The sequence below is a fragment of the Canis lupus genome, chromosome 6, assembly GCF_011100685.1.
Source record: "Canis lupus familiaris isolate Mischka breed German Shepherd chromosome 6, alternate assembly UU_Cfam_GSD_1.0, whole genome shotgun sequence".
Lineage (NCBI taxonomy): Eukaryota > Metazoa > Chordata > Mammalia > Carnivora > Canidae > Canis > Canis lupus.
Genome location: NC_049227.1, coordinates 58,887,781 through 58,909,261, shown reverse-complemented (window position 1 = coordinate 58,909,261; position 21,481 = coordinate 58,887,781). Strand labels below are relative to the sequence as shown.

The 21,481-nt window shown below is 42.1% G+C and overlaps 1 long non-coding RNA gene across 1 annotated transcript; it reads right to left on the bottom strand.

The window, feature by feature from the left end:
- Window positions 1–671: 671 nt before the first annotated feature.
- LOC106558968 lies at window positions 672–19,705 on the bottom strand. The gene is made up of 4 exons (XR_005361274.1): window positions 19,263–19,705; window positions 14,255–14,462; window positions 12,230–12,386; window positions 672–1,562 (listed from the first exon to the last, which is right to left on the bottom strand). It is a non-coding gene; the product is annotated as an uncharacterized LOC106558968 (long non-coding RNA).
- Window positions 19,706–21,481: the final 1,776 nt, after the last annotated feature.

Here is a 21,481-nt window from a genome sequence, read left to right as displayed (position 1 = left end):
GGAAGAAAAGTTTCCAGCCTTATACCACAAATTCACCCAGTCTTCCTTCCCCTTGGGAAGAGGAGAGACTTATCTGAAGACTGTGTTTGGAAGAAGTAGTGGAGCTGGTGAAACTCAGCCAGTTTTGGTTTTCATTCCCATCTTTGAGGTGGCCTGCAGTACTGCTTGGCCAAGGACTGTAGGGCGAGTGTGCCTCATTCAAGGTTGTGGTGTTGGGAAGTCCATTCGACTCCCACAGCTATGACCGGATGACTCTGATACCTATTTCTTCACTGGCTCACATCTCAGGGGTTATTTGTAGCCTTCCAGCTCCAACAGTAATATTTCCAAACAGTCAGTCAGTTTCTGAACAAAACAATTTCTGAAGATAAATCTCGGTTGAAGAGCACTCTTTTTCCCCCCGCTCTCATTTATTGGGTGTTTATTTTATATCAGGCACTGTTCAGTGTCTTACAGTTCTTAGGTGGTTTAATCTTCACAGCAATTCTGTGTAATAGACATTGTTTCCCCCTTTTCAGCTTAGAAATCTGAGGCCCATGTCATATAAGGCCATGTGGCAACACCAGGTTTTGGGCACAGGTGGTCGACTTTGAAAACCTGTGTTCTTAACCACGATGCCACACCGCATCGTAAACCAGCTCCATACATGCTTTCATTCATGATGATGACTGTTGATGATTTCATGTGATTTATTTGTTTCAGAAAGGCTTTTATGTCATATACTAATAATGGTAATAATAATAAATACATACCAAGCACTTACAACGTGTCAGGCTTTCTAAGGGTGAACTCCTATCATCTTTGCAAGAGTCACGTGAGTTAGGTTCTACTGTTCTTTTGTTTTCACAAGTAAGGAAACTAGGCACAGCAGGTCCAAGATGGTACTGTAGGATGCTGGGTAGAATGGTTTCTGGGAGACCTAAAAAGTGCTTTTGGACCCTAATGCCTTCTCTTATTTATTTGTTGATAGCCAGTAATTCTTCACTGGAAAAAAAAAAAAAACATAGAAAGAAAGCTTGATATTTACATACATACTGAAAGGTAGGGCATTGACTTAACACCTCACTATAGGTGCCAGGAATGCAGTCTCAGGAGTAGGTTCTGATGGAGTGAACCTGGGGGAGCGGATTCTTCAAGAAAGGGGCATCACAAAGGGAGAGGAGAAAGTCATACATAAATGAGGAGACACGGATTTTCTTCCACTCCAAATCTTTCCAGGGAAGGTCCTTTTTCCTCTTACATTCTTACCCACTAACTCATTCTTTCCCCAGAGTTCTAGAAAGCAGGAACTCTTGAGAAAGTAGCCCATCGGCAAGTATATTTCCTGCTGTTTATATGCTTCCAGAACTGGCTGAAGTTTACTTTTTGGTACTCCAGAGACCTAGCTTCTTCTTGCCTTCTTCCAATGTGGTCTATTTAATCTCCTGTCGTGTGGGAAATTATGTTCAAAATCTCCGTGATCCTCTGTCCATAGTAAGTTATGCATGTAGTGACAAGTACATGCCACAAGGTCTTGAGATTATATCTGCAATGTGTTGCTGCCGACTGTTGATCAAGATAGGCTGGAAGAAAAACATTATTTTCAGGTGTGAAAAACCGTCACCTTTATCAAATAATTTTTCTTGCATTTTTCCCAAGACGTTGTAGCCTATTTAAACTTGGGAGGTTAAGTTTGTAGCATTCATTATGACTGAAAATTTAGTTCACACAATCATGATGCTCTCTTTATTAGGTGTTACTGTTAAACAATATTAAAATAAACACAATGTGGCTGGCCTTTTGTAAGCTACATGGCATGTTTACTTCTTTGCCTAGTTTCTTAATTGCATTTATTCATCTTTCTGACTACCGGTGCCACGGCCACCCACAATATTTGCTATTTTGGGGCATGTGGTTTACATTTTATGTTGTCCAATGACAGCCCTTGATAGGTGGAATCTTATCTGAATGGTTTGTAGTATGTTGTGGCTTGAATTCTTGACTGGCAGTTTGCCACAGCCCCAGCTCTTGCCTCTGCAATCTACCTTTGAAAAGGGAGAATGACGTCTCTTTAAAAAACTTACTTACTTAAGAATCCCATGATGGTGGAGGAGTAAGACCATGGAAATACCAAAGCACACCTCTCAGCTTCTGTAAATCACGTGAAGGATTGTGAAAATGCTTGAATGCAATACCTTCACAACAAAGAAGCCAACCGTGCAATTAAATGCCTCACCATTTAAAGACAATGAAAAAGGTAGCTTTCCTCACCCACCTTATTCCAAAAATTGGAGCAGATTATGTCATCCAGACCCAGTTTCAGGAGAAATGTCAAACATCAGTAGAGGCATATTGGGTATCTTTAAGATATTTTTTAGGGAGGAGGAATATAAAAGCCATATTGAGGACAAGTTTGAATGCAGGAAAACTATGCATAATCCCATTGCCCTAACACCCATTTTTTGCACATTTATCATCTTTGTCCCTACATAGATCTATGTTTTCACTCACAGGTACAGTCACAGAATATATTCGCTAAGCTTTTACCTTTTAACATCATAGGGGGCACATTGTTTCATGTTTCTACATAGCCAGCTATACCAAAATTTGTTTAATCAATTTCATTTTATTGTTTCCATGGGAAGAAACATGCATCTGTACCCCACATGCTTTTTACTGTTGAATATTTCTAGAAGAATGAATAGATGTTGTTATTGGTTCAAAAAGGTAGGGACATCTTAGTGATCCTTGTTCTCTTGCTCTTCCAAAGAGGTTATAGGAATTGCGCTTGCCACCCTGACAGTCTGATGGTCTGAGAGTAGTGATCTAACAGTGGGGGTGACCATTGTTATATTTCCCATTGTAATGGAAACCTTTAGAGATTGAAACCAAACTAGATTGTTTTTCAAGACAAATGAAACTGCTGCTGAATCAACACCTTAATATCTTTGTTCTTGGGAGGAAATGAGCTAAGGACGAAGAACCAACTAAAAAGACCACTAGACAGTTTGTGCTCACTAGATGCACTGGGTAAGAGACTCTTCAGAGTGGCTCATGGAATTTTCTGGCAAGGGGCAAACATACAAGTGCTACTTCAGGCCTCAGGCTGGGAAGACAGGTACAGCCTTGTCAGTGTCAAGGAAGAACATGGGTAGCAGGAGACCTAAGAGTGAATGAAAATTGAATTATCTTTACTTCTTGGACTTGTCTATTGAGAAACAGCAGCGCTAGCAACCATTTACTACCAACAAGAGGCAGTTCCAAGAGAAGAATATAAAATATGCTCTGCTCAACCCCACGAAACTCAGAGTGTCTCACAATGGCCAATTTATTATTTTTACCCTGTCCAGTGACATGGAAGGATGCATCGGGGAGCTGCTAGCCTCTGCGATGAATAACTTAAGTCAGGCTGCAACATGTGAAATAATTCAGCTGACCGGGATTTATAACACTAGCTGGATTTTTTGCTTTCTTTGGGGTTCATGAAGCATGGTGTTGCGAGATACCACAGGAGTCCCGTGATGAAGTTACATATCTATTTCTCTTCCTTATTTTTATTTTTTGGTATTTTCATATTATTTTATTGCCTAGTTCAGATGTCTTTCTAAGCAGGGTCCAGTCTCCTAGGGGACTCGTCTCTTCTGACTTTGAAAATTAGAACCTCAGACAGATCAGACTCCTAAATACCCTGTTTTTATACTCCCTTCTTCACAGATCTAGTCCCAGATGGTTTTGACTGCCTGATGTGTGGACTGCTTTGGGCTGCAATTTATTTTGCTCAATTATTTATGTGCACTTGCCCAAATAAGAGGGGATAGTAATGCAACACATGCTTACAATTCAGCCCATCTCATTCCCCAGGTCATATGTCAGTTTGCAGGATGGCTGGCTAGATTTGCAAAGGGGGATCCATCTGCTGCCATTGGAAGACACAACATTTAGGAGCTACCTGTGGCAGGACTCTTCTCTTTCCAGGTGAGCTCTGGGTGCAACTCCATGACGCTAAATGGAGTCTGAGTCTCTGTTCTCCAGGTGACTTCGGAGGACCAGGAAACTGAGCAATCACATATTCTAAGCTTTGACATTATATAAAGGTCAGAATTACGAGGCACTTTGGCAAATCAGCTGGTCAAATTCCCACTGTCTTATCCTCATTTTTCAGAGAGCCGTTTTCAATCTCCTTTTCTTTGGGTTGTCATTTGGAAAGTGTGTTGAAAACCATCTTTTCCTAAATAACTCTGTGGCCCTTCCAATTCCAGTCCTAACTGGGAAATTTTAATGAGATCCTTCAAGCAATTAAAACTGTGAGAAAAAAAAGAAAAGAAAAAAAAAGAAAAGAAAAAGACCTCTCATGGAAGTGGTATTTGGAGGGTAGCTATGATTTCTCTCTGTTGACAAACCCCCTTTTGACTTAACATTGCTGAATCAAGTCCTAGTGTCTTCAGAGGTTGCTGTTGGACCACAGGTTAAATATTTTAATATTCACTGATTGGGGGAAAGTACCATGAGCAACTAATGCAAAATCCTTGAATGCTGAGGGCATTAGTGGCTCCATAAAATGTAAATGCATTCTTAATTATCTCAAGTCACTGCACGCCCAAGTAGTTCTTTCACAAGAAAAACACAGCTTACTGATAATGAGCACGAAAATTACTAAGACATTGGTGGGGTAAATCTCTTAAACCTCTTTTCTTTTTTTTTTCTTCTCCAAATTTTGATGTGACTTGGCTAATTTGTGTGCATTTCCCTTTCTAGATTCTACAGATTAAGGTAGAACCTCACAAGGGACTTGTTGGGGAGGGGAGGTTTGGAATTTTAGCAGTTTCTCCCTTGGTGGCAAACTCCAAAGATTATTATCAGTATTCATCATGACCTACTCTATTGTCTCCATGAAACTTCTGGTGTCTTAAGAAACCCAGGTTATATATTGGTTTTCTTTTTAAATGTCTGTTTTATCCATTATCTCACTGTTAATGGCCATGGCATCTCAGGTGTTTGATTGCCATTTTTCAGTGGGGACACAGAAACACGGCAGGACAAATGACTTACTGTGCCACACAGTGGTCCTCCAGCTTTCAGCCCTGTACCCCCCTCCCTCAAAGCCACCCTCATCTCCTGAAGCCTTGTAATGGAAGTGATCTGAGAGCTGCATTCTCCATAATTGGAAAGTGGTTCACCAGAGGTATTTCTTCACCACGCTCGTTCCTCGATGTCATCTGACACCAAAGGCCTCATTAGGAGAAAACACTGAGTGTGGGTTTGACTAGGCTGCTGACAACATCCGGCCACGTATGGCAAAGTTACCCAGGCGGATGCTTGTGATGGGAGCGCTCTTGGTGGCAGATGGGGCCTGAGTGGAGATCTGTCATGCTGACCCCTAGTGGCCGTGGGGTCCCCAGTGGGGAGCCACAGGCACCTCCGGGCTTCTGGACCCTCTCCAGCAGGGTTGCCTTCTGCCTTTCCCCAAACAAGCTTTTGTGCAGCCTGACACTCTGGGACTTTGCCTGGGTTTCAGGGCAAGGTTTAGGAGGATCTGAAATCTGGGCCAGTTCTTCCAGGGCCAAGAACTGCAGAGGGGGACCCCAGAGAGGAGCGTCGTTGTGCTGAGCCCCTCTGCAGGCCTGTCCTCTCCTTCACAGCACAGCATGTGGGGCTCCTATTTCTTGCCCTCCGTCTTGTCTCAGGCTGCCGCCAGCTTCATCTCTTTTCCCTGAGCAACAGATCAGTTCCATGATGGGAAGCTGCCCCCTGGGCTGGCCTCGTGGACTTGGGACCAGTGTAGTCACAGAGCACCCTGACAACAGAAGGGTCCTGCAAGGGCTGTCGTGCCTCAAAATTCTTAATGACTTTGGAACAAGGAGCCTCCCGTTTTCATTTTGCACTGGGACCCACAAATTGGGGTCCATCCCAGGTTTCCTGGCATGTGGGGCAGGAGAGCTAGGAGGAACTCTGGAGGCTGCTGTCTGGTTTGATCCTCACAGTTTACAAAGAAGGACACAGGGTGTCTGGGTGGCTCAGTCAGTTAAGTGTCTGCCTTTGGTTCAGGTCATGATCCCAGGGTCCTGAGATAGAGCTCCGCGTTGGGCTCCTGCTTAGCAAGGGTCTGCTTCCCCTCTCCCTCTGCCTGCCACTCTCTCTGCTTGAGGGCTCTCTCTCTCTAGAATCAATAAATTTTAAAAAAATCTTAAAAAAAGGTTGGACACAGTGGTCACTAGGGTGACTGGTCTGGAATTATCCAGAAAGTCAGAGGTGGGCTGCAGCTGGGGCCAGCTCTCTTCACCACTAGCTGGGCATTCTTTCTCCTTGACCATCACCATCTTAAAACCACCTCCCGAGCATGGGAGCAAGGCCAGCCTCATAGCTGGGCATGGCAGCTGTGGTGTCTTTTCTCAGGCATGTTTTTCCTCCTTTGACAGAGGAAGGGAGGGTGATAGCAACCTTTTGCCCTACCCATGCTCTAGGATTGCCCACATGAAGCCCCCTCAAAAGCTTGCTGATAGCAACAGACAGTGAAGAGCTTGGTCTGAAGACAGGTGTTTCAACCATGGCATCAAAAAAAAATTTTTTTTGTCACAATCAGAGGAAAGGAATGTCACAAATAGTTTAATATTACTAACATTTGAATTATTGCTTGTGAATGATTTATACCCGTACAACTACGTATGTGCGTGTGATTGACTTTCTGAGACTATCCTCACTCGCTGGGACTAATTAGGATGTGCTTTCTGGTGTGGGAACTGTGTGTAATTCAGAGTTTTCCTTTGGGAGGCTGTCCCACATGCAGTGCCATCTACATGTGAAGGCAAGTGGCTGAGAACTGAGGATATATGAGGCATTTGCTCCTCCAGATTCTTCCAGATTGATATTAAGCCAGAGCAGAAAAAAGCCACCTGTTTGTATGACATCACTCTAACCCCTTAGGTTGAATTGTCTGTACAGAATTAGAATTTTACAGTGTGTCCAGCTTACATGCTGAGAGCTAATTCAAGATACCTATAGCACAAGGAGAACACCTTTGCACTTTACGTAGTGTTGCTGGCAAAGACCTGGTACATATGTCATTTAAGATCCTTGTGGCAAATGTTTCCCCACATGGGAAAGTCTGTCCCTCTGGTGACATGGTGGGCACTGGGAGCTGTTTAACCCCTTGCATTTCCTCCATCCATTGTTTGGCTGCTGGGAGGCACAGATGCTCAGAAGGAGGTTTCCTTCTTCTCAACTGATCACATCTTTAGATTTTGACAAATGTATCTCTGCTTTTCCTTTACAAAATAAACATGCAGAGAAGAGTATAAGCACCTATATCCTCAATTCTCACAATTAACACCTGTAAGTATTTTATGGTCTTTGTTTTGGGTAATTCCTTTTAAAGAAACAAAGCATTATCCCCTCTCAGCACCTCAGGCCCACCCTCCTTCAGTGTCCCCCAGGACCAAACACTAAGACGAATTTGTTGTGTATTTTGGAGTTTATTGTCTATTCTTTTGCGCACAAGTGTATGCATTTATAATGTATTTTTGTGTGGTTTAAACTCTCATATAAAGGATATGCTGTACATAGTTATGCTTTTTGCATGTAATATTTTTGAGACCTACTCACATTGATGCCTATTTATCTAGTTCATTCCTTTCAGATGCCATGTAGTAATCCTTCATATGAATTTACCATATTTTATTTTTTTTCTCAATAAGCAACATTTAGATATTTCTGATTTTCCCCCAAACAATGGCATTATGAAGATCTTTTTACATGTTCTTTTGTACACATGTGTAAGCATTTCTCCAGGGTGTAGTCACGTCCCTTTGTAAACATATATAAGAATTTCTCTAGAGTATGGAGCAAATAGAAAAGTAGCTGAGTAGTAGTAGTAGTAGTAGTAGTAGTAGTTTCTGAGTTACTGGCTCTCTTTACTACATGTGTCTTTTTTCCATGTTAATAGAATATCTGATATCTCTGAATTTATTACAAGCCACTTTCCATCCTTTTGAATGTGAAGTTGGTCAAAATAAAAAGACTAGGTAGGTCAGTAAGGCTTTTAAAGGTCTGTAAAATACACATAGGACAGAGGCTTAAAACAAAAGTGTCCATCACTGTCTACTCTCTGCAGGATCGGTGTGCAGGTGCTTGGGAAAGAGAAAATGCTTTATTCTCTGTCAAAACTTATTATTTGGAAGGAAGTCCAAAAGAAAAAAAAAGCAGTTTCAAAACAGGAAATTTCATCTTTAAAACCTTTCAAAAGAAGTAGCAAAGAATAGTCAGAAGGAAGAAGTTATGAAGAGCTCTGTGGGCAGCCCCTTCTTTCTTTTTCTTCATGTTCTTTTGTCCTAATTTTCTTAACCATCTGGGAAAGGCTGTGGAGCTGTCCATGGGTACCCCTTTAATTGCTGATGTTGGAAACCTTGGTCTACAGCCAGTTGCTCAGAGGCACAGGTGGCATCCTGGGACTTGCAAATAGCATCTGAAGTGAGGCCGTCTTGTGGGAGTGAGCCCTTAACCTGCAGGGTCTGACTGGAACTCCAGGTAGATGGTGTCAGAACTGAATTAGGTCATGGGACACTTGTGTTAGAGCATTGTTCTGCATGGGGAAGAACTCAGACACTCAGGAGACAGAAGTCTTCAGGGCAACAGGAGTGTTTGTTCTCTTACAACTCCCTAGAGGCTTTGAGCAAATGGTGACATTTGGCCTCTTCTACTTCTTGTTGTGGAGGCATTGGCATTGCTGTGGTTCTCTGTCACCCTAGCTCTGGGCTTGACAGAAGTCATCTCTGAGCTGAGCCATTGTTTCCAGGAGAACGGACACCGAGCTTGAAGCCCCACGAACACAGCTGGGTTTCAGTTCCAGCTCTGCCACAGCCTACAGTATGGCCTGAAGTTCTTGGAGCTCCAGTTTCTTATCAGTAAAATAGAGACAGTATTATCCATTGCATTATTATCCGCAGCCCTTCAGAGTTGATGAGGTGTCACATTCCTGCTGGCTGAAGTCTTACACACAAGGCATCCGATATTCCCAATATTATATATGCCGAGTCCACAAGTTCAGTAATTCTGTAATAAATATCCTGAGTCTGCCTTGAGGGATGTTTACAATCTGGGGATAAAATCTTAGTCACTCTCTTTTTAGAGATTGAAACTTACACCTGTGTAATGGTCAGCCCAGTTGCAAGGGGGTACTGTTTGAAAATGCATTATTCACTTATTCAACAAATACTTATTCAACACCTATACGGTTATTGTGCCCATCTTCTCCCTATGCTACTGGGGAGACAGTGGTGTCATGTCAGACAGTGCATTTGAAAGGAGGAGCAGATTTGGGCATGAATGGTATTATGTTGGGTTTCCTAACTCTGAGGCAGCACAATGGTAAAACATTCCATATGCAAACCACTTCACAAATTGCCCAAAAAAGTATCAAGGCTGAATAAAAATTCAGTGCCCCCAATAGGTCATAGTATAGAAAGGCCTGAGGCTAGAGTACTGAGTCAAATGGGGTGGAGCTAACAACTGCGGAGAACAGAGTGTAGAGCAAACACTCTCAGGATGGAGTTGAATCAGTGAGGATGGGTGTGAGATGTGTTTAAGAGCGCAGACCTGGGTAGGTTTGAAGAGTCCAACTGGAAACAGGTTTAGAAGCAATTTTATATGAGTGTTGATTTGGGCAAAGAAGATAGGTGGGGGACAGATATGTCTGAGCGTGGAGGAGACAGTTTTAGCTTATAATTGAGTGACTAGAGCCTAGCAAATCCCCTCATTTGAGAGAACCACAAAGAGCATGCAGTGTAGTTTGGGCCAACAGCTGGAGTGACATCAGAGGTCAGCTCGGTGACTCCAACACCAGACTGTTTTCACATCACATGCAGTTTTCACACTGCTTGGGAGGCTCTTATAGTAGTAACAACATCACCAATGCTATCGCCATGGTTCCTCAAAACCATGATAAGAAGACCAAGACATGGACGTCCAGCTAATTTTCCTTAGATGCAATGTCTCAGAAGGAAAAGATAGACAAAGTGGGATGTCTTTGTCCAAAATAAGCATATGTAGAACCACGTTGCACGTTGCTTTCATCAAGTTAGAAAGCCTAAAAGAAGCAAGCCAGCTTTCCTAAAGGTTTGGAAGCTTCGAGTGCTTCTCAGGATTCTTACTGCCATGCTAATACTATTACCCAATTTCTTTTTCCTGAACACAGCTGAGTTTCTAAGCCATTTTTGAAAGTGACTGTAGCTATATAAAACCATAGTTATAGGAAAATGCAATCTGTTGATCTCTTCATGGTGGAGTCTATATATCATTTACACTTCACTTCTCTGTGGGAGGAAAAGCTTTTTTCATGGTTTATTTAGCAGGAAGTCATTTTGATCAGCAAGATGAGTAATACTTTACAGCTGTTTGCAATTACTGCCTCTGTTCTGCCAGGAGTTTTAACTATTATACAAACTGAAATACCAAATGAGTTGAGGCAGGATGGAGAGAAGAGAAATGCATATTTTATAGGTCCACTCATGTCATGAGACATTATCCATTACTTTTTTTTTTTTTACAATTCTATTTCTCTAAATTCAAAGGCACATCTCAATGTAATTTCTAATGACCTTTCTAATTCTGAAGGGTTTTGTTTTCGTTGTTGTTGTTTTGTTTTGTTCTTAATCAATGAAGGAAAGTGCAACCATAACACTAGTTTTCCTTTGACGATGTAGTAGTCTTCACAGCTTACGTCCCACATAAGCATGGAAGCATTGTGGTAGAAAGAGTACAGGCCTTAATCTGTATATCTTTCTCTTCACAACACCTATTGTGAAAGCACAACAATCAAAATATTTCAATTATCAGGAGAAAAATGCAACTTATTTTTTCCCTTCTTATCTAACATAAACTTGATTTAATAAATCTGCATCATGGGAAATTTAGGAATCCTTTGTAAATTGTCCATCAGATTGATGAATAACCAATTTGTGGAAGGTAGGAGCTGGGAGCTAGAGGAGGACATAACAAAGTTCAAATCCTGACCCACTTCTTATCTGTATGACTTTGGGCAAGTTGCTCAATGTGCAAAATGTGGATAATATTACAGTTTACCTCCTGGAGTTATTGTGAGAATTGAGTGAGATGATCATACGAAGGGCTTAGCACAGTGCCTAGTACAAATTAACATCCTTCATAAATGGAACAAAGATCTTTACAGAAATAATTCTTCATGTGTTTAAGGACCAAGGGTCTTGTTCCTAATAAGGCAAATGTGCCTCCCTGCTGACCCTGCTAACCTGGATCCACATAAACTGTGTTCCACCTAATATTATCCCTCTTACTCCCAAACCCCCACCCCACACATTCAGATGAGGGCAGGATCCCAGGAGGAAAAGTCTTGGGGTCAGTAGTTTTGATCGGCTCAAATTGGGTCACATGCCCATACCTGAAGGGGGTGGGGAGGCCACACTCTGATTAGCTAGGCCTTGATCACATGCCCCCTCCCCCCAAGAAGAATCAGCTTACTTAATTGATCCACTTAGGCTGAGCTCAGGTAGCTCTGCCAGCAAGATATGGGTGCTGTTTCCAGAAACAAATATAGAATAGAATTAGAATAAACAAAAATACCACATCTCCACCATGGGCATTTCTCTTCCCTAGGCAGTTGACCAGAGGCTATATGATAAACTGATGGGATAAACTGATCCAGATTGCAATGATTTATTGAGAAATGCCATGCCTATTCAAATCACTCTATTCAAACTGACAACAATTTATAAAACTTGACTATATCCAAAAGCCAGCACTCCAGTGAAAGGGTAATGCAATGTATTATTAATACATCTTAATAATTAATAACTACTCTTAGGGATACCCTGCTCTTCGCTTAGCAGAAGATGTTAGATGATAGACGAGCAATTGATCAAAAGGTCAGAGGGTCACAGGCATTTGTGTGATGTAGCAAGCACTGGAGAACTGCTGTGAATATCCCAGGAATTTTCTGTAGGTATCAATAAAGCAAGATTTTGGTTCCCAAACACTGACCCGACTTCTAGTTTGGCGAACTTTGTATTTTCCATTCACATTTAGCTTCCAGTATTTTCAAATGGAGGTTAATGGAAGGAGATGACCCAAAGGATAAGGATGGGAAAGAGAATTTCTTCACCACACACCCTGCGATGCACACGTACACGGTGATGAAAAAAGCCCGATGAATGTGAAGTTCTGTTACCTCAAGAGGCTATATACAGGTTGTGTAAAGAGAGGAGGATCTGATTTCAGATCTCACCTGTACGCATATATCCCAGGGAATTCAGGAAGTTCAGATTTCGACACGACCAATATGAGCATCTGCTACACTCCAGGCCTGTGCCCAGTGCCTTCCCAAGCATGGTCTTACTCAGCCCTCAAGAGTATTCTGGAAGATGGGTGATCATTTCCCTTTCCTAAACGAGAGGAAATTGAGGTCAGAAAGATCAAGATCACAGGACTTCTTGGTGGTGAGTGGGGAAATGGACCCACATCTTCTCTCTTTCTGTGGTATCCCTCTCTTTCTAAGGCAAAATGCACCTTCAATGCAGCTGGATTTTTTTCATCTAATACAGATAATGATTTTTCTTTTAAGTTTTGAAAAACACAAGCATGGTTTTACTTGATTAGAGCAAAAATTCTGAACACTGATCTTTCCCTTTCTTAGGAAGGTATGCTGCAAAGTTACAAAGACTTAGAATCTGGAAGGTGGCAACTTCCATAAAATTGGAGCTAATGACTGATGCTTGCTACTAATAAGCATTGTATTTTGACTACTATCCAGTGCTCCAGGATAGTAAATTGGAGGTTAAGCTAGAAGGAAGCAGCAAACAGCATGTGCTGTGAGCTGCAAGGACTTAGATGTGAAGACAGTCATAATTATAACTGGCATAACTTTGGATAAGTTACTCAACCCTACTGAGGCTCATTTATGGAATACAAATAATAAAAATAATGCCTACCAACCAGGATTATTCTGAGTAGATAATATACATAAGGTACTTACTGCAAAGCCTGGCCCATAGTGAGGATATCATAAATGATGATTTTATTAGTAATACTAATAGTATTAAAAATACTAATAGTATTGACTAGTAGTGTTCTTTAAGGTTGATCAGTGGTAAGTTCCTTTGGTTGGAGGAGGGAAATACATTCATTTAGTTCATAGGAATATGAGATGCTAACTTTGTGAATTCTTGGAAGGTAGTGGGTGTAACAGAAAGGCACTGAGGAGGAGACAGGAGTGCATTACAGCGTTGGGACCACACATTTGAGGTGAGTCAAGGGCAGAGCTGTTATCCAAGATGGAGCTTGCCTGACCCAGATACACGGAGTGGTAGCGAATCATAGTCACAACAAAGCTTTTATAAGTACATAAACAGAAATTAAGGGTGGAGAAACACAGGGACTCTTTAGATTCAACCTAGGGAAGGGATAGGTCCAATTCAGGGTAGAGTCTAGAGAAGACTTTAGTTCAATGAATGAAGGATAAAATTACTTGAATTATTTAAGTAAGTGGTATGAACTGAGCCTATAACCTGGAGAATTTTTAGGGCCATAGTAAAAGCAAACCAGGGATTTATGGCTTCACGTAGTTTCACCTGCACAGCCACTGCTCAGGGCCATCTCTGTGTGGATCTGAGGTGGCGTTTGTGTATCACCTGCTTCAGTTTCCTTCCTGCTCTTCGTCGTCATTATGGAGGGCCAAACTCAGGATTCTAGAACCATTGACATTAGTTTCTGGGCTCCTGTATCAGTTCTGACCCATTCAGTAAGTAATATTTTGCAGAAGAAACACACACCCCTGCTGCTGTGAGAAAGAATCCTCAGGGCTGGGGAGAAGTTTCAATGTCTTATCTGAGAATAGGGCCATATAGTCTTTGGATTATGCTATTCCAGGGAGGCAGGGAACTCTGAGTCCTGAGAACACATAGCAGTGCCAGGCACATAGCAGTACATTCTATAGGGTTGGAGGGAGGGAAGGAGGGAGGGAGGAAAGGAAGGAAGGAGGAAAGAAGGGAGAAGGAGAAGGGAAGGAAAAGGAGGGAGGAAGGAAGAGAAACAAAGCTAAGGTTTTTGGCTTTAAGCTTGATTATTTTGGCTGTAGAAAGAGCCACATCACTAATTAGTTGGACGATGAGGAGGCAGGGGTGCATGTCGACATCTGCTGAGCTGGAAGTGCCCTGGAAGGCTAGAAGGAGCCCTGGGCCAGGAGAGAGGTAGAAAATGGCCCTGCCATGCAGTCTCCATTCAGTGTGGCAGGGACTGGGGCTTCATCACTCACCTGAGTGCTCTCTGTGGATGCGGAGGGGCTGGGGAGGTCTGCAGGATTCTGTGTGCCTGGGCTTCCTCACCGGCTGCAGACACATCCCTTCACAATTCCATCCTGGGATTTCTTTGTAATAATCCAGATTTGGAAGTCAGGGGACCTGAGTGTAGATGTGATACTCCTGTGGACTTTAGGAAAGTTCCTTCTCTGAGCTTTAGTTTCCCTATAAAATGAAGGTAAGACAGCTTTTCAGAATGTGGTTGCTAGGATTCAGTGAGAATTTGCATGTGAAAAGACTTTCTACAGTGACGTAGCTGTTAGAAAATCTTAGCGTTAGAAGACAGAGCATTGTACAGGGAAGGAGCTTAGACTTGGGAGTCACAGATGCTTAGTTTGGTTTTGAATTGAAGGTGTTTTATGACAAGGTAATTACTGTGGCAAGTTATTTGAAATCTCTTCTCCTGTATCCTATTTTTAAAATCAAAGTAGTGATACCCACTTTCCAATGTTGAGGTGTAAATAATGGAGGTACTATGACTAGTCTTGTTATAATTGATTCTACAAACTTTTATTGGGTTTCCAATATATGCCAGAGGACTTGGAATTTAAAACATAATGTATGAATTCTGAGCTGAAGAAGTCCAGTAGCTGATGGAGGACCCAAGATTATACACAAATAGATTGAGGTTTGGAAGTGCTAGTAGAGGTAGGTACCAAGTGCTAGGGAGGACAGAAGAGGTTGCATTTCAGCTGCTTCTGGGGACAAGTGGGAGCCCTCCGGGTAGATGAGATGAGGGAGGTCTCTCCAAACAGAAGGATGAGAAGCAAAGGACCAGGTGTATTGCAGCTCCCTGGGTGGGCTAGGGGAGGTGGGCCAGGGTGACTCAGTGGGAGGAGAGACAAGAAACGTGCTCCAGGGCCAGATCACATTTACCCATGTTTAAAAAACAAAGAAAAAAAAAAAGTTCAACAAAGTAAATTCTAAAGATCTTACTGGCTCTCTACAATGGTTCATAGATCATAGATCAGATGGCATCGTCTAGCAGACAGGAAGGAGCTCCGAGGAGCTGTACAAAATCAAAGACTTTTCTCAGGAGAAGGGAGCAGGAGCAAGGTGTACCAGGCAAAAAAGCAGGTTGGGTTTTGCAAGGTTGCTTTCCCCCCAGGTGATGGCAGGGGCCTATCAAGCAGCTTACAGAAGTAATGCTGATCAGGCGATTCCTGATCTGCTGGTTTAAGATTCCATTTCTGGTAGAGCCGAAACTGTAATTAAGTCTCGATTTAGAGATGTAGGGCTTAGTATAAACAATTCCATTTGAGGCTTGTTGTCTTGTATTTAACACCTGCTAAGAAATTTGAATTTATATTGCGGTTTTTCTCTTAATTTAATCTCTCTCTGATATACCGTGATCAATTGGTTTGCAAAATGAGAACTCTTGTGTCACCCAAGTAAATTTTCCTGGTGGAGGGATATTTTCCACATTTCTAAAGATCGGGAGTTTGCTCATAAAGTAACCGGTCTCCCCTGTATTGTTAGAGTCGCTGACACAGAAATACACAAGAGATAACAGCATCTAGAATTTTCTGTGCAGGCTATTTACAGAACAAAGCCAGAGAGGTTTGAAGAGCCCCGTTATTCACCCAGGATGACATCCCAATTCATTCATTCACTCCTTGCAAAGGCTGCCTGGCCCTGCTTGGGCTGCCGGGTGGGGCTGACGTACCCCCTCCCCCTGATGTCGAGCTACTTCATAATCACCAAGCAGTGGCACCTCACACTGTCCCATTAGAGAGGCGTGTGCAGCCCGCTTGTTGGGCATGTTGATGCAAGCTTGGGAAGGAAAACATAATTCACTTTTGCCAGTGACAGAAATGTTAACACTTACTTGAAATAGCTGATAATCTGACACAGGAGAGTTAAAGGATTACTGTATTTCATTTGGCTAATAAGAAAAGCTGTTTAAAAGCTACATTAAAAAGACTTAATGTATGGTGACTGAGCATTGCTTTAATGTATTCTGTGTCATCAACTATTAGAATGCTTTCCCCCTCTTATTATGTTACCATAGATTTCTGCCTCTTTTCTCTGGGAACAGATAATAGGAAGCAACATTCATTCACAGAGATCACTTAAAGAAGCACTCATCCAGGAGACATTTCTCGAGTAACCTACTGTGTGCCATGAGCACACCAGGCAATGGGGATCAAGGACAAAGGAGATGAGGTCTGTAACCTCTGAGCCGGGGTATGGTTTTCGAAAGAATGGACTGGAGAAGATGGTAGACAAAAGATAAAGCAAAACATCCTGTTTGAGATTTAGCTGATAGATGCAATCTGCTATTCAATTCTCATGTAAGGGATGGGGAAGCCAAGGCCTAGAAAGTTCAGTGACTTGCTGAGGACACACAGGCTAATTAGGGGGAAATCTATGTCCGTACCCCTGAACTTTGGCTTCTCATTTCAAAGTAGAGCGCTATTTCCTGCAGCCCCATTCTCCCTGTGAGTGAGGATGAGTGCCCTGCATTTACAGCCCTCCCCCAAGTGGCATATTCATCCCTTCCTGAGTGCTACCTACATAAAGGAAAGCTTGGGAGGCCAAGCTTGGGAGGACTGTGACCAGTGACCAGACAGGCCTTGGATAACCCTAGTTATCACTGTATGTGATCGGACTTTGCACACACGTAGTACAGTTTAGACTGGAGAGGTGGCTGCTGGCACTACTGTTAGGACCAGCCTGCATCCTCTCCAGGGAAGCCCTGAGCTGTGGAAAAATGGCCAGAGCCTGGCCCCAGAGAGCCATTTCCCCAGTGGTGCTGCATACCTTCCCTCTCCAGGCTTCTCTGCCTTCCTGCACCACTCCACACATCTTAAGGTCAGGAAGCCACACTGCTCTCCCTTTGGATGCCACATCGCCTCTCGGCATCTTTGTGAGACACAGCCAATGTGGACCCTGGGAAAGCACACAGGGACTCTTCCCACTAAGAAGGCAGCTCCTTAATGGTTACAATGTCACTGTACACTCAATAAGTGTGGGATCAGCACATTCTCACTTCTCAGATGGAGACATCAGAACAGGTTGCAAATAAGGCACACATCTACCTAAAGGTAGATTATGTTGAAACCCAGGCACCTGGACTCCCAGCCTGTTCTGTCTCACTGGATTCACATCCCAGATCCCATACTCTGTGTGGCCGCTGAGTCACCCTGAGTTGATAAAATTGCTCACACAGAAGTTCAGACATATTAATAAGAAAGCTTCCTCACTGCAATTAACAGGAAACTAAACTTCACTAATTTAGACCCAGCAGGAAAAATGTCATCTGAATTAGAGAACACTAAAGCATAAAGCACAGAGATATTCACAGCAAGAAAAATAGACTGAAGTCCAATGGAGTAGAGAACCTCCTATTTTGTTCATTACCATGGTCCCACCCCTGGCACATTCCTCATACATAGTGAATGCTAAATACTGGTCAAATGAATGGAACAGTGAGCCAGTGAGAAGTAATAAGACAATGTTTTTACTGTCAGATAAATATAGAAAGAGTTGGTTACATAAGCTGTGGGGCTCAGTTCAAGATGCAGGATAAAAAACACCGTTAAAGATACTAAAACATAAAGCCTTTTTTCTTTTTTGTGCAATCTGTCTCAGTTTGTTGTCATGGTCCTTTTTCACTTGCTATTTAATGTCATTCTACGTAAAGAAAAAATTAAAAATTAAAAGAATATGAATTTTACTATTCATTATATTGTGCAGTGCCCATTTTAAAGACAAACATAAGACCACTTAACATATTTGCAGAATAACTAAATTACTCAATTTGTGTTTTGCAGCTCAGACATGCATATGTATTTTGCTCATATTGGAACAGTGGGAACCCTGCACAAAATTCACTTTTTTTTTCACTTCGTGATGTGAGTACATTCTACTCATATTTTCTACCTTTGGCTTACTGGTGAGTAAGAAAAGATTGAAAGAAAGGGAATTATGGGTTGCCAGCCTTCCCTTTCCTTCTATGCCACCACTTTCAGCACAAGTATTTGGCTAATTCAAGGAAGTAAGAAAGGATATGATAGAGTTTGTTGGTCATGGGTGCTCTTAAAATGCCGTTGCCTTCTTTCTGCATTTGAAACAAGTTCTGGTTTAACCTGGTCTATGGATTTAACACTTACTCACTTTGAATCTCACTGAACTCTCACACATCATGTGTCCACTGGAATTCTGCGCTCATGGGGCATCGTTTGGGAGTGACATGGAAGGGAGAACCACCTTGGTTCATGGAAGGGCATCGCACCTCTACTCACGCTCCTGCTTTGTAGTGTCACTGGACTGGGCTTACAAAACACAAGACCTAAGATAAAATCATTAGGAATTTCAGTACAGTAACAGTAGTGAAGTAGACCAAGTGCAGTGCAGCTGCACAGGATTGCCCACCTATGAAGCCAGCTCTGCAAACTAATGGGGGGGGGGGCAGTCACCAGTTAGAGATCATGAGAATGATCCATCTCATTCTAATATACAGCAGAAGCTCATTTGAAATTAGCAGTAGTCATTGCCAAAGACTCTAAGGATAATATAGTTTAAGCAACAAGGTTCATTCAATAAATATGTATTGACTGCCTTTGATGGAACAGATTTGTGCCTTCTCCAGGCTTATTTATAATACAAGTTCATTTACATTTTCTTCATTGTTTGGTTAGTACAAAAGTAAATTTCAAAACACTCATGCGCTTATTTTGAATTCCAAATGAGTAGTGTGGACAAATATTTTCCTGCTTAGGAGAACCGCCTTAGCCGTGGGGCTTCAGATTTGGAAAGCTTCTGTGGTGAGGGAATTCACTTTTGAGGAACTGAAGACCTTAACAGAATTATGAAGATAAAGATCAGAAATATCCATATAAAAGCTCTTATAGATGTTTTTATATTAAGAAACTGAAAGCATCAAAATAAATACTAAATAGACTCAATTAATGATCTCCCCCGAAATTAGTAACAACTCATGGCACATGCATTTCCCTTTACCATATTTAGCTTGACTGCAACTTTGCAGGATCTTTCTTCGCCACCATTTCACTAGGACGGTTGTCGATTTGTCTTGCTTCGTTAAAGGTAATGTGTGTGCGCCTGTGAGCAAATGTATGCGTCCTTCTCATCCTCTACCCAAGTGTTCCACGCCTTTCTCACTTTGTGGCTGGGAGCTCTCTTCTGACGTCCCCTCCTGTCTGTGCAATGGAGTCAGAGGAACTCGGCTGGGGAAATAGAAAGGGATTGAAGAGCCTCAAGGTGCTCTGCTGAGGAGGTGTTCAGCCCTCTTTCCTACCAGGATGGCCCTGGGACTAGAGGGTTTATGTCTGCACATGCTCACTTCTTTCCCAGGCTCGGCTGCTGCTGCCCGGCCTTCCTCCTCCCTCCTCAGAGAGAGGTACACTTCTAAGGCTGGACTGATTTCCCTTCATCTCCCCTTATCTTTCCCAAGGCTGCAGTGCAAAATCTCCTCCTTTTTCTTTGCCATCTGCTTTACCTCCCCTTCTATTCCCAAACCCCAGCTCTCTCTTTTTAAAATTACTCCCAACAGGACTGGCTTGCCATTCATGTCTACTGGAACCAAGTCGCTAAAAAGGTTTATAGAAGTAAATTTGTGTACAATTGAATTTTTCTTAAGGGAAATTTGCAATTATGAGGCATAACTGTATGTTTCTTCTTTGTGTGGGAAGAGCATGGGTTTGGATTAGATAAATGAAGTTTCAGGTTTTAGCTCTGCTCCCTTAGTAGCAAAATGACTGACCTTGGGACAGTGTACCAGTTCTCTGAGCCTTGAATTTTTCAACTCTCCCTGAAATGAAATACTAATATCTTCCTTGCAGGCATCAGGATATGTTCTTGAATTCAAGAGGCAGATTGCAAAATGCATAAGCAGTATGAGGCCACGTATATAAATGTGTGTGCACATGCATGTACGCATGTGTATAGGAAGAGAAAAGTGTGGACAAATTTTCCACAAATATTCATGGTAGCTGGCCTTGGGAGAATTTTGCTTTTTCCCTTCTATTTTCCTGTAACATTTGAATACTAATTATTATATTGTCCTGAGAACCCTTAAATAGCAGGGATGTTATAGCCTTAAAAAAGAAAAAAATATGTACACAGATACATACACACATTTGTGGATGAGTGTGTGTGTGTGTGTGTGTGTGTGTCTCTATATATATGTACAACCTGATATAAAGAGCTACAATTTATTAAATTTCTTCTAAGTGCTAGGTGTTGTGCTCTTTGTGCTCTTTATTTAATTTAATCCTTACAATGTCTTAAGAGGTTGATATTCCTCTAATCCTGGCATGATTCCTCCCTCAAGGTAGGTACCTGGGAAGTGCTGGTTTTTTCTCTTTGTCTTGTGTCATATGATTGCTTGGATTTTTTTTTATTATATTCATCACCAGATACAGAAGCAATAACTGATAACATTGTCGGTGCTTTTGGACACTGAATATTGCACTAAATATTTTCAGGGTGATGAAGCGTTCCGGGCAAATACTTCACATATAATTTGGGGGGAAGGGACTTCTCTACTTAAACATATACTTCAACTCTGACAGCTCTCTGTAGAGATTTAGTTAGCTTTTTATTTTCTAATGACTCCTCTAGCTGGCTTTGTAACAAGGACAAAGTATGAGATTTGCTTAAAACTGATGCACATTATCGGTTGTTACCTTTTGCTATATAAATATTAACTAGGTTGTTTTCTCTTGAAAAGAAATGTACGGTGGCAAGTACTTAAAATGTGACGGAAGAGATTGGAGACACAGAAATAATCTACTTTCTTCGAAAAATGTGTCTTTTGCTCCCTTCTCAGCATTAATTACCCAACTTTCAGGCTCCTCAGATCAATAATTATTCATGCCTGGGACCCATCAGCAGCTAGTAAGTGCTTTGTGCAATTTTCAGGTCACTTTTGTAGTTGGAGATTTTCCATTCTGTCACATGGAAATCCTTTTCTGCAGAGCCTAAGTGAGCACTTCTCAGCTGCGCTCCGTAGGGGAGAGGCATTTCCAAGAAGGGCAGAGAGAGATGGAAAGGGGGAGTTTCAACCTTTATGGATGAGGATGTGTATTTATTCTTTCAAAAAAGTAAACCTTTGAAAAAACTATTTACAAAGAAAGCAAGCATGGGCAGCGACTCCCAACAGCTGAGGGCAGCTACGGGGCGGATGTAATGGGAGGCAAGATCTCCATTGCCGCTGA